The sequence below is a fragment of the Triticum dicoccoides genome, chromosome 7B (assembly GCF_002162155.2).
Source record: "Triticum dicoccoides isolate Atlit2015 ecotype Zavitan chromosome 7B, WEW_v2.0, whole genome shotgun sequence".
NCBI lineage: Eukaryota > Viridiplantae > Streptophyta > Magnoliopsida > Poales > Poaceae > Triticum > Triticum dicoccoides.
This window is the reverse complement of record NC_041393.1, coordinates 465973553-465987118: the sequence shown is the minus strand read 5'-3', so window position 1 is coordinate 465987118 and position 13566 is coordinate 465973553.

Sequence of the window (13566 nt, the reverse complement as noted above, 5' to 3'; positions counted from 1 at the left end):
GAGACAAAGCGGCACATCAGCCCGAACACCAGCCCGCACCCCGTCATCAAACAAACAAAAACACGAAGGCCTGGGGCTACACGCATGACCTGCAAGACGAATTGGAAAACAAATCAGGACAGTCAAGATCAATCTACGGATCACGGGGGCGCACCCCAACGCGTGACGATGACCGCCACGCCGGATATACTAAATGCAAATCCGGCCAGGCCGAATACAACAAACCAGACTCATTTGAACTGCGTCGTGATGTAGCCCGGCATAGAGGCGCCGCACACCCGCTATGCTTCACTGACGAAGTAATGGAGCATGAATTCTGAGAAGGGTTTAAGCTCGTGAATATCGAGCCCTACGATGGGACTACAGACCCCGCGGTATGGATAGAAGATTTCCTTCTCCACATTCACATGGCCCGCGGCGATGATCTACGTGCCATCAAGTACCTCCCACTAAAACTCAAGGGACCAGCTCGGCACTGGCTGAATAGTTTGCCGACAAACTCCATTGGAAGTTGGGAGAACCTGGAAGACGCATTCCTAGATAACTTCCAGGGCACTTACGTGCGACCACCGGATGCTGATGATTTAAGTCACATAACCCAACAGCCCGGAGAGTCATCCAGGAAATTCTGGACTCGGTTCCTAACTAAAAAGAACCAAATTGTTGACTGTCCGGATGCCAAAGCCCTAGCGGCCTTTAAGCATAACATCCGTGACGAGTGGCTTGCCCGACACCTCGGCCAAGAGAAGTCGAACTCCATGGCAGCCCTCACGACACTCATGACCCGCTTTTGTGCGGGCGAGGATAGCTGGTTGGCTCGTAGCAACAACACTGTAAGCAATCCTGGCACCTCAGACACCAGAGAAAGCAACGGCAAGCCCCGATGCAACAAACACAAGCGTCGCAATAATTGCGATAACGCCGAAGACACGGCCGTCAATGCCGGATTAAGTGGCTCTAAGTCCGGTCAGCAGAAAAAGCCATTCAAAAGGAACAATCTGGGCATGTCCAGTCTGGACCGCATACTCGACCGTCCATGCCAAATTCATGGCACCCGAGAAACAGCAGCCAATCATACCAACAAAGAATGTTGGGTCTTCAAACAAGCCGGCAGGTCAGGTGCCGAAAACAAGGAGAAGGGGTCGCAAAGTGATGAGGACGACGAGGAGCCCCGGCCGCCGAACATAGGAGGACAAAAGAAATTTCCCCCACAAATCAAAATAGTGAACATGATAAACGCCACCCATATTCCCAAGCGGGAGCAGATGTGCACTCTCAGGGATAACGATGCAATGGAGCCAGTCGCCCCAAAATATAACCTATGGTCGTTCGGCCCGATCACCTTTGACCTTACGGATCGCCCAAACAATACCAGTCAAGGCAATTCGGCCGCACTAGTCCTGGTCCCAATAATTGAAGGATTCCACCTCACACGAGTCCTTATGGATGGAGGCAGCAGTCTGAACCAGCAGTATCAGGACACAGTGCGTAAGATGGGTATCGATCCTTAAATGATCAAACCCACTAAAACCACCTTCAAAGGTGTTATACCAGGTGTGGAGGCCTGTTGTACAGGCTCCATCACTCTGGAGGTAGTCTTTGGACCACCGAATAATTACCCTACCGAAGAGTTAATCTTTGACATCGTCCCTTTTCGCAGTAACTATCATGCACTGCTCGGACGAACCATGTTTGCTCGTTCAACGCGGTGCCACATTATGCCTACCTTAAGCTCAAGATGCCCGGTCCGCGCGGCGTCATAGCAGTTAATGGCAAGGCCGAACGCTCCCTCCGTGCCGAAGAGTACACCGCCGCCTTAAAAGTAGAAGCAACTAGTGGCATCTTTGAATTGAACGTTGAGTCGACGGCCAAGCTTCCGGACACCATCAAAGGAGTCCGAACTACTTCGCACCAGGATAGCCCGGCTCGTCAGGAGCTCAATTAAAACACTCCGGCAGGCAAAGCTAGGATAGGCCACACAGTGCGGCTTAACCGCTCCGTGGCACACAAATGTTTTCTGCATTTTCTTTGCAGGTCCACTTTTGTGTACGCCAGGACTGGCGACATGGAGACCAGGCCCATGAACGGACAAATACACCATGAAGGGAAACAGCTCGAACGCGTAAGGGAATCCTTAGATATTCCCCTCGATGACCATCCGATTACAATATGGATCCGCACACAGCCTCCCCCCGCCTGGTCTCGGCAGGTTCCGAAGTCATATTTCTTTTTCTCACATTACCTGTACTCGTACGCATCAACGGGTTATTCGATTACAACATGTGGCTTTATATGACGCTTATCTGCTGTTGTTTCTTATTGACACTCTTTGTCAAATGGCATCCATACACTGCGATATGCCTTAATATGCCAGGGGCCTCATTGTACCCATAATATGGCAATAAATTCCGAACACCTTCACGGTCATTCGGCACCCCGAACTTATAGCATTATATGCATCGGCTCCGAATTATGTCTTGGGTCAATAGTTGGGTTGCCCGGCTCCTGTGCTTGCTACCCTATGTTCCGCTATATCGGCTAGGGTAGAAAAGGGAGAACTACTGCGATTGTGTCCCAGTTCTTCCAGACGAGCGCCTAAGTAGAGAAAGCCGAAAACTGACTGTCATGATACGGCGAGAGCTGGTCAGCTGTTCGAGAGGTTGCAAAATCTTTAAGGATTTCTTCTGCATTATGCGATAACTAATGCAGCGTGCGATGGATCAGCTTTTCTTCCAATCAGGTGCGTATAGAGCCCCTAGTGCGGTCTTCCGAACACCAGGTGTTGCGCCTACCTTTCTTTTGTCAAACTCCTATGGCTAAGTGAGAGTGATAAACCCTTATAGTCCGATTGCCTTGTTCGTTGCACTGAACACCTCCTTCAAGGACCCAAAACTGGGGTAAAGAGTGCTCAGGTTTATCCTGAACACCCCCGTACTTCCTACATGGGGGCAAAAGCCGATGACTGGCCAACTCTTAGTATTAATATATAAAACGGCCGCACAGGAGGAAAAACTTTCATATAACAGGCAATAAATATGACCTTGTTTAACATTACAAAGGACAACCTGACTGTATTCATGGGAATATAATGTCCTTGGCGCATTGCTCCGCCACAAGGCAGGATCCTTTCAGGACACTATCATAATATAACTCGGGCTTGCGGTGCTCCTTCCCCTCCGGCGGTCCTTCGGTCATCAGCTTTTCAGCATCCATCTTTGCCCAGTGCACCTTCAGGCGGGCGAAGGCCATTCGCGCACCCTCCATACAGATCGACCGCTTGATGGCTTCAAGTCGAGGGCAAGCACTCACAAGCCACTTTACGAGCCCGAAGTAACTGTTGGGAATCAGCTCAGCAGGCCATAGCCAGATAATTAAATCCTTCATGGCTAGTTCGGCCGCCTTATGCAGTTCGATTAGCTGCTTCAGTTGATCGGCAAAGGGCACTGGAAACTCCAGCGCCAGATACTGCGACCAGAAGAGCTTCTCTGCAGTGCTCCTTTCTTTGTCTCGATAGAATTGTGCGGCATCAGATATGCTGCGTGGCAGCTCCGCAAATACCCTTGGAGAAATCCGGATTCAAATTAGCAACGTGATTTTCTCCTCAAATACTTGCTTTGCATAGAAAAGCCTTACCCGTCGCGATCTTCCTCGCCTCCTGGATTTCCTGCAGGGCACCTTGGGCTTCCCCCCGGGCATCGCATGCAGCTTGATGAGCCTTGGTGAGTTTAGATTATTTCTTTGTTAAACTCTACTCCAAGGTCTCGCATTTCTTCACAGCCTCTTAGAGATCTTGCTCAGCTTCAATAAACCTCGCCTCGTGCTTCTCACGAAGAGCCTGCTTTGCGGCTGCCTTTTTCTCGGCCTCGGCCACGGCCTTCTTAAGAGCCTCGACTTCGATCATCGCCCCTAGAGCAGACCATGAACATATTTTTATCATACTAAATTATTCATTTGCGTTGAACACGAGCATGGTTTTTTTCATACTTGGTTATCCTCCAACTGCTTTTTCAATTGGCCAAGTTCTTCTTCGGCTCGCTCCAGACTCTGCTTCAGTCCGGAGACTTCCGCAGTATGAGAGGCGGCAGTCGCTATAGACGCCTGCTTATAAAAAAAAGAGGGAGAGATGCCATAAGGTGAGTCTCCTGCGAACATATATTTGATCCTCTGTCCGATTCTTTCTTTCGCCGAACAGTGTATCAGGGGCTACTACCTATACTATAACACTCTTGGAAACCTCACAAAACATACCTCAAAGCTTATTATAAGGCTGATGCAGGCCTCATTCATCCCACTCTCAGTGGACTGAATCTTCTCAATCACCACACCCATAAGGCCACGGTGTTCTTCAACTATGGAGGCGCTCTTCAGCGCCGCCGATAAGGTATCCGACACCTCTGGTTGGGCAGAGGTTGCCAGTGGAACAGGCGCACCCCCTCCTGTCGAGGGAGGCTGCCTGCCTGATTCTGGAGCCGTATCGGTCTCCGGAATTGTGTCCAGTTGGGGGCCGAATTCGAGATAGCCCCCGCTGTCGATGTCCATGGGAGCCTTTTCTCTCGTGTGTCCAGCCACCGAAGTTTGACCCCCTGGCGCCGCCTTGACGGTCTTTGTGCCCCCTCCTTGGCCTAGGTCCCTCTGGGATGATGCCTCAGTGTCACTCACGTGTTTTGGGGAGGGGGCCTTCGGGGGTGTCCCGTTGTCCATAGCATCCGAGCCCAGTAAATCCTCCGATGAGGATTGTTCGGTGCGGGACCTCACCGGACTGTAAAAAAGGTGTGGCTCAATGATTAAACGTCATACAATAGTGAGTCTGGATGCGTAACATGTCCAGGTTTTATATACTCATGATCTCGCCAGGGGATGGGCTCTGGGATCCCACTCCGGGCTGCTGTCGGTAGCGGCGGTGGACTCCTCCGGAAAGGGAGTTTTTCCCTTCTTAGGCGAGTCGGCCTCCAAGGGTGTGGAGGTCGTCCTTTTATTTCTTCCCCTCGCTGGGGGGATTGGTTTTCCTCCTCTTCCTCATCCTCTCTGGAGGAAGAGCGGGCATTGGAGTCTTCAGATATTGTGTCCGAAGTGCCACGATGATGAAGGCCGCCCCTGGTCTCTTTGGCCTCCTTCTCGGCTTTCTCCTTTGGCGCCTTGTAAGGTGTCGGGATCAGCATCTTCGTCAGAAGTGGGCCGGCTGGTTCTTCTGGCAGTGGGGCTAGACAGTAGATCCGCCCCTCCTTCTTCGTCCAGCCCTAGGAGAGTTGTGGAAAACACATTAAGCATTTCCCTTGGATTATGCAAATAAAACGTATGACTTGCCAACGTACAATGACTTACCAAACTTGCAGGGCGGGATAGCTGATACCCGCGGTCCTCGGCTGAGTCCGATCATGATTTGCGGGACTTAAAGAGCACCTTCCAGATGTCTTTGTGCAATCAGCCGAAGAGCTCTAGTAGGGTCTGGTGCTTGGTCGGGTCGAATTCCCATAAATTGCAGGCCCTCTGTTGACAAGGGAGAATCCGGCGAACTAACATCACCTGGACTACATTGACAAGTTTGATATTCTTGTCTTCCATATCCTTGACGCGCGTCTGGAGCACCGACAACTCATCGGGCGAAGAGCAATTCAGGCCCTTCTTAGGCCAGGACGTAAGCCGCAGGGGAGCTCTGGATCCGAATTCGGGAGCTGCGGCCCGTTTTGTGTCGCGTGGCTCAGTGACGTAGAACCACTGCTGTTGCCACCCTTTGACGGAATCATTGAAAGTACCTGATGGCCATGTGACATTGGGTATCTTGCTCACCATGGCACCTCCGCACTCGGCGTGCTCGCCCCTCACTACCTTGGGCTTCACATTAAAAATCTTCAGCCATAAGACGAAGTGTGGCGAGATGCGGAGAAAGGCCTCGCCCATGATGATGAATGTCGAGATGTTGAGGAAGGAATTGGGGGATAGATCATGAAAATCAATCCCGTAGTAAGACATGATGCCGCGAACAAATGGGTGGAGGGGAAACCCTAGCCCGCGGACAAAGTGAGGGAGGAATACAACCCTCTCATGGGGTTCCGGAGTAGGGACGATCTGTCCTACCGTCGGGAGACGATGGCTGATTTTCTTGGCCAGATACCTGGCCTCCCGAAGCTTTTTGATATCCTTCTCCCAAACGGTAGAGGCCATCCACTTGCCTCCTGCTCCGGATCCGGACATTTTCGGAGGGCCTTTGTGGGCGGAGAAGACGAACGCTTGGGCGCTGGAGCTCGAGTGAGAGAAGAATGGATGAGCAGAGGAAGGAGAAGGTGTGGGTGAAAAAGGGGAGTCCTTATCTCCTTATAAAGGCAGCAGGGATCCTGTGCCTCCCCACTTGCCCAGTAAACTCGCTTATTCCCCAAGCGTCACGTTGATGGCGCGGTTGGGTTGCCCACACCCATATTGATGAGAATCCCATGATAAGGGGAGACGATCTCTGCTTCGACAAGACGTGCTAATAAAACCGCCTCGCAAGATGTGCAGTAGTCGGTTGAGAAAAATGATTCGAATAATGACCGTGTCGCAGCGTGATGCCACGCTATGAAGAAGTTGTCAGTAGATTAGACTTGTGAAATATTGTGCTCTCTACGATGGTGTGTGAAATTTGTTTTGCAAAGCCGGACACGATCCTTGTGTTCAAGATCTTCTATGGAGAATTCAGAGAAGGAACCTGCCTTGCAATGCCGAAGACAATCTAGACGCCGGACTCATCGTCATTGAAGTCTGGTTCAGGGGCTACTGAGGGAGTCCTGGATTAGGGCGTCCTCGGACAGCCGGACTATGTACTTGTGCCAGACTGTTGGACTATGTAGATACAAGATTGAAGACTTTGTCCCGTGTCCGGGTGGGACTCTCCTTTGCGTGGAAGGCAAGCTTGGCAATTCGGATATGTAGATTTCCTTCCCTAGCCCCCTTCGGTGTCTATACAAACCGACTCTGTGTAACCCTAGCCCCCTTCGGTGTTTATACAAACCGGAGGGTTTAGTCCGTAGGACAAGAACAATCATAATCATAGGCTAGCTTCTAGGGTTTAGCCTCTACGATCTCGTGGTAGATCAACTCTTGTAACACTCATATCATCAAGATCAATCAAGCAGGAAGTAGGGTATTACCTCCATAGAGAGGGCCCGAACTTGGGTAAACATTGTGTCCCCCGCCTTCTGTTACCATTAGCCTTAGACGCACAGTTCGGGACCCCCTACCCGAGATCCGCCGGTTTTGACACCGACATTATGATTATTTGGAGATGGGGGACATGAGTTGATTCTTGATATCTCCGCCTCCTGGATCTGACCCCTTGTTGACCCATGACACCGACAAGGACCAAGTCCACTATAAATAGGACTTAGCCACCACCATAGAGATGGGGTCAAATCCATTCTCACTCGACTAGCTCACCAGCTCTCTGGATCTCAACAACACCTCACCTCCTGAGGCCAGTTCATCCACTGTACTAGTTCATCCTCAACCCTTCGAGGCAATCCACCAAAATGTTGGAGTAGGGTATTACACCACAAGGTGGCCTGAACCAGGATAAACTCGTGTGTCTCTGTGTCTCTTCGAGCTCGTTGCACTAGGCTTAGGAGAATCGCAAGTAGGCAGGCTGGGTAGGTTGAGATTTCTTCACGCACCCCAGAGTTCGAACCTCTCAAGGGTTTGCGGAACCCGTAATCCATGATTTGGCGCGCCAGGTAGGGGTGCATCGGATCTTCTCTTCCGTCAACCGATCCACCGTCACTCCGACAACTCCATGTCCGACGCACGCCGAGCTCGCGCCGAGTGCTGGGCCACAGTCGCCGCTCGTGTTGCCCAGATGGCTCTGGTGGGCGATGGCTGCGCTCGTCGTGCTCCTTCTCCGGTGGCCAACGCCACCACAGGCCCTTCCGGCCAAGAGCAACAAGCTTCTTGGCTACACCCGTCGATGCGCCACGACAGACGCACCGCCACTCCGTCACTAACCCCAGCAGCTTCATCCTCCCACGCGCGTCATGGCCCGGCGAACGCGCAGGCCGCTCTGCTCATGGCATGGGATCTCCTCCGCTACCGCTCGGTCAACGCCTTCTACGAGGAGTGGCTCGAGCGGATCGCTGAGCTCATCAATGCAGCCGGGGGGTCCGTCACACCGGCCCACTCCCTACCTCAGCAGCCGCCCGCCGCGGGCGGCGTGGCTCACGGGGCTCCTCACCACCTCCGACCCAGGGTGTCATCATCGAGCCAAGGCGTGTGGCGCTGCGGTGCGACCCACCGCACCCGGTGCCTTGCTCGGGAAGATGTGAGCTGGCAGGTGGTGCAGCGGCCTCAAGGGGAAGCATGCGTGCTTCCTGCACCCCCGCGTCCGGCCCGCATGTTGCCACAGGAGGTGGCGGCGCGCATGCACCAGGACCAAATTCTACCTCCTCGGCGGGCCCAGTGGCCACAGCAGGGTGCTGCGCGTTCACTCCGGAGCTCCGCAACATTGGCTGGCCGAGCAAGTTCAAGCTTGACCTGCCCCCACGCTACGATGGCACCGCCGGCCCCGCCGAGTTCCTACAGCTCTACGAGTTGAGCATCGAGGTGGCCAGCAGTGACGAGAAGATCATGGCAAACTGGTACCCGATGGCCCTCAAGGATGGCGCGGGTTCTTGGCTCTTAAACCTTACCGAGGGATCGGTCTCTTCCTGGGAGGAGATGCGTGGCTGCTTCATCGCCAACTTCCAGGGCACTCACGACCGTCCGCCGGCCGCTGGTGACCTGTGTTGCATCAAGCAGCAACCTGGAGAGACCCTGCAGAAGTATATCCAGAGCTTCAACAATGTTCATCTCAAGATCCCCAAGGTGTCGTACGAGGCCATCATCTCAGCGTTCACTAATGGCGTCCGAGACGTCAAGATGAAGGAGGAGCTCGCCATCCATGAGGACCTCTACACACCCCTGGAGATGTTCAACATGGCAAACAAGTGCACAAGGGCTGAGGAGGGGCGCCTCTCCCTCCTCGAGCTCCCCAATGCTGACCCAGAAGACAAGAAGGCCAAGACCAAGGACGTGAAGCACAAGGGGTCGGCCGTGCTTGCGACCGAGCCAGAGATGAAGTGTGGCTGCGACCACCCCAAGTCATCCAAGAGCAACCGACCGTTCTGCGTCTTCCACTATGTTCACAGCCACAACGCCAACAACTGCCAGGAGCTCAGGGCTCTCGCGACGGGCACCTCGGTCGACGCCCCGAGAGCAATGATCGGGGCTACGGCCGTGGAGGTGGACGAGGTGGAGGACACTAGGATGGACGCGACCATCGCCAGGAGTGGTGGACCCTCCTCGGGAGGACCATTGGCAGGGCCAACCTCGCAAGGGTGCTTGGAGGGAGCAGCCTCGTCAGGAGCGCCCTTAGGGCAATGCGGGTCTGCCTCCACCACCAAGAAGGAAAGAATAGCATCACCAGGATGAGGGGGCTAGGGGCTTCCAGGAGCCTCGAGCCATTGCCTGCATCCTGGGCGGCTCGCAGGCCCCAATTTCCCACCGCATCTTCAAGTAGTTCGCGCGCAAGGTGAATGCAGCGCTCCCCAAGCCCGAAGCAACTCACCCTCTTAGGTGGTCCAAGTGCGCCATCACCTTCAGCTCCTCAGACTAGCTCAAGTGCGCGGCCACTGCTGGCGCGCTCCCCATGCTCTGCTCTCCCGTCATCAGCAACGTGGTTGTCACCAAGACTCTCATCAAGGGTGGAGCGGGGCTCAATGTCCTCTCTGTTCAAACATTCGACAGGCTCCAAGTACCGTACTACCAGCTTTAGCCAACCAAGCCATTTTTAGGAGTGACCGATGGTTCCACACACCCGATAGGGCAGGTCTGCCTCCCTGTCACCTTCGGCGAGCGCAACAACTACCACACTGAGCTCATCGACTTTGACGTCACCGACATTTGCCTGCCCTACAAGCCATCCTAGGGTACCCAGCACTGGCCAAGTTCATGGCAGCCACGCACCACGGCTACAATGTCCTCAAGATGCTAGGAAGCGGCGGCGTCATCATGGTCGCATGTCAAGAGAAGGATGTGGTGTGCTCCCTCGAGCGCGCCTTCCAGGCTGTAGCAGTCGAGGACCCTGAAGATGAGGTCGCTCCCAAGACAAAGAAGCCGTAGCTGGGTCAGGGATCCCGTGAGGAAGCATCGCCCAAGGACGCAGCACTAAGCCTCGCGTCCCAGGACGCGGCGCCTTCACCCATCGCATAGGAAGGCGCGCCCGGCGACCCCCTCAGGCGAGGCTTGGGGGCTCTCCTCAGGAGTGCATCAGACCTGGCCAGGGTCGCAAGGGAGGCGCTCGGGCACCATGTGGAGGTGCTCTTCAGAGCATGCTTCCCAGGAGAAGGCATCAGCTGGGAGGTGCCAGGCGCTCAGGGGTTCATCAGCAAAGCAATCAAGGAGATTCAAGAGGCAAGGGTTCTGCAAGGCGATCGCTGCCTACCGCGAGGCGCAGCTCGCTGCCTTGGCGAGGGTAAGGAGTTCCACGTCTGCATCGACATTCCAGGGCTCAACAGGGCCGCGTCTCGGCAGCTCTTCTGGCCGGCTCATGTCGGCCGATGCAAGGGACCACCCCACAGCTACGTCTGCATGCCTTTCGGCCTGCCTGGCGCGGCTGTGGCGTTCCAGCGCTGCATGAGGGATGCCCTGGCGGCTCGCAACGCCAGGAATTAGGCGATCCTGGTGGAGATGGAGGAGCACCTCCAGGAGCCTCATGGGCCCTTTGGGCTTCCCGAGGCCCGGCACCAAGGCGGCTCATGAGGAACGACTCCGGCAACGCGCGTTTTCTGCCACCCTGACACATCCTCAGCAACGGTACCAGGTGACATCTCTACAGTTCGTTCAGTTTCGGGGTGCCCCTCGGGCTGCATCATCCCCAGGCCGCGGGGGTCTATCCCCGCGGTGTGTATCATTTTGCATTCTCCAGGATTGTCTAACTATCTTCTATGAGTTTACCTATGATCGTCATCCCCGGGCCTTGAGCCTTAACCGCCTCGCGGCCTCCCTGTGTTTGCTGGCTTGTCCCTTGCTCGCCTCGCTGCATGGCTACTCATATCGACACAGCGCCTGTGCTCAGGTCCGTCCCTACAACACTGACAAATCCGAGGATTGAGCTCTGGTTCACGACCCGCCTCGCGCACACCACCTCACCAGGTCCTCGGTGCCTTCGTCTGGTGCCCAGGGCCCTGGGATGCAAAATCGATCCACAGGGGTTATCGGCCTCTTCTATCATCTAACCTGCAGGTTCATCTGGCGGAGGTTCATGGGCCGGCTTGGACGACCGCCATCTTTCCTCGCGAGCCGCTAGCACATTAAAGGGGGAGGTCCCGAGCATCACGTCTCGGGAGCTCCTACTAGCTCTCCAGCCCTCACCCCCTGGCCTTGACCACGGCACCGCGACCTGGCATACCAATGGCGGCTGACGTCGCTCGAGGGGCGGGACCCGGGGACGTAAAGCACATAGACGAGCAAGGCAAGAGGGTAGTCGTTGCGGGTTGCGCCTAACGATGCCACCACAGATGCAAGGACAGGCACCTCCCTCCTGACGGGCCAGGGCACAAAAAGATAAGTCAAGATTCGCTGCTGCACCGACCTAACTCCCTGCACGCCCCGGCCTCGTAGTCCCACTTCGGCGGCTTCGCTCCCCTTTTCGATTCTCTAGGCGGCTTCTTGTACGGCAAGGGGGACCTCGTGAGCATCCCATCTCATGAGCTCTCACTGGACCTCAGGCCGCTCACCTCCTATCCTTGACCACAGCATCACGACCTGACATACTAGCGACGGCTGAAGCCTGCCTGGGGACTGGGTCCCGTCGGTGTAGAGCGTCATGCCGTCTAGAGAAAAAGAAAAGGGAGGAATCGTGCCGAACTAGGACACGCGAATTCATCAAAGAGCCAAAGAAAGCAACGCTGGCGTTAAATGCATTCCGGTCCTTACAAACCCCACAGGGGCTGATTTTCATTCCGCGCAGGGAAAACAAAAGAAGGAAGGAAGCTACTAAGCTATCGGGCGTCACCGGCGATGCCTGGCAGCAGCCGCTGCCTCGCTCCGACCACGGCGGGAGCTTGGCGGCACGTAGCTGTCGTCACTCGACTCCGAAGACTTGCTGGGCCCAGGAGAGTCACTGGATTCCCACGAGCCGTCGCTGCTGCTGGAAGAGGCACCCAAGGGGACAGAAGCAGGCCTAGCGCCCGCTGCTGGACCCCGCAGGCTGCTTCCTCTGGGGCAGCACTCCAGTCGTTTACCCTCCTTGTTGAAGACCTTGAAGAATAAGGTGGCCGCGCCATCATACTCAAAGTGAATCGTCAGGGCTCCCTTTGCACGGCAAGCCCGGGTGACCTCACCCCATCCGCGCGTCATGAAGATGTCTCCGGGGGGCACCACCTCAACTTCAGGTCCGGTGACCAAGCTGCAGCACCCAGCGTGCTGCAGCCACAGCTCAAGCGGCCCCCTCGAAGGCAGCTCACCGGCGAAGAACCTCGGGAGCCGGATCCAGGAGTTGGGAGGCATCACCGCCCACACCACAAACTCACGCGAGCTACCCTCGGCATGAGTCCGTGGCACGGTCGACAAGGCAATGGCGGCCCTACCACCATCATTGGGGACTGCTCAACGACGCGCATTTTCATCCTGGACACGGGCGTACACGGGGAGGGGAAGCCAGGTGGAGGCCTCGATTGTCAAGGCCTGTCCACCTCTCGCCCCACACCGGCGTCGTGAGGGAGGCGGAGTCGCTTCTTCGGCGGGAGAGGATCATCCCCCTCCCTAGGTGCCTCCCCTTTTCGGCCGCTGAGAGCCTCCTGATCGGTGCCATGGAAGCAAGAAAGAGGAGAAACGGGCGGTAGGAAGACGAAGGAGAGATAAGCGGGGGGTTCTGCCACTCCCCCTCATTTATAGCCAAGGAAGGCCAACCGCCAGCCTCCACGACCTCGCGCCATCATGATCTTCTGCATGCCACATCGTTCTGTCAAGTCGAACAGTTGCCGAGGCGGCATGGGGAAGTGGAGACACCCACGTCCCATCAATCGCCACGTGTCATCAAGGCCGCAGGTGGTTAGGGCCCGTGGCGCTCTGCACTTGCCCTTTGGCTTTGCCTGGAAGCCAAGTCGGAGCGTGCCTTGGGCCCCGAGGCTACTGTCGGCATTCTGGATATGGGGGTATCTAGACTTGCCTGCCTGCGGCCCACCGCGTGGCTCCATCGACGGCCTGGTACGGCCCAACTTCCACATCAACAGCTCAAGACCCTCAAGAGGGGCCAAGCCTCACCAGGTGGATGACACCAAGACCTCCGAGGGGATCGGCCTCCTCAGTCTGGCTCCCGAGGGGCGGAGAGTTCTATGCAAGGTGCGCCACACGAGGCTCAGCTGACGTGAGCCATGACGACCAACGCCAGGCGGGCGCCAGCGGACGCAGAGCGCCAGTTTCCTCTTTGGTGCAAGGGAGGCAAGCCGCAGGCGTGGAGTCCCAAGGAATCAGCCAAAGGTTTCCATTCTGGTGCAACAAGACCAAGACCGCCACGACGACACGATGGAGGTCATCACCAAGCCCACCGCAGCGTCATGACTA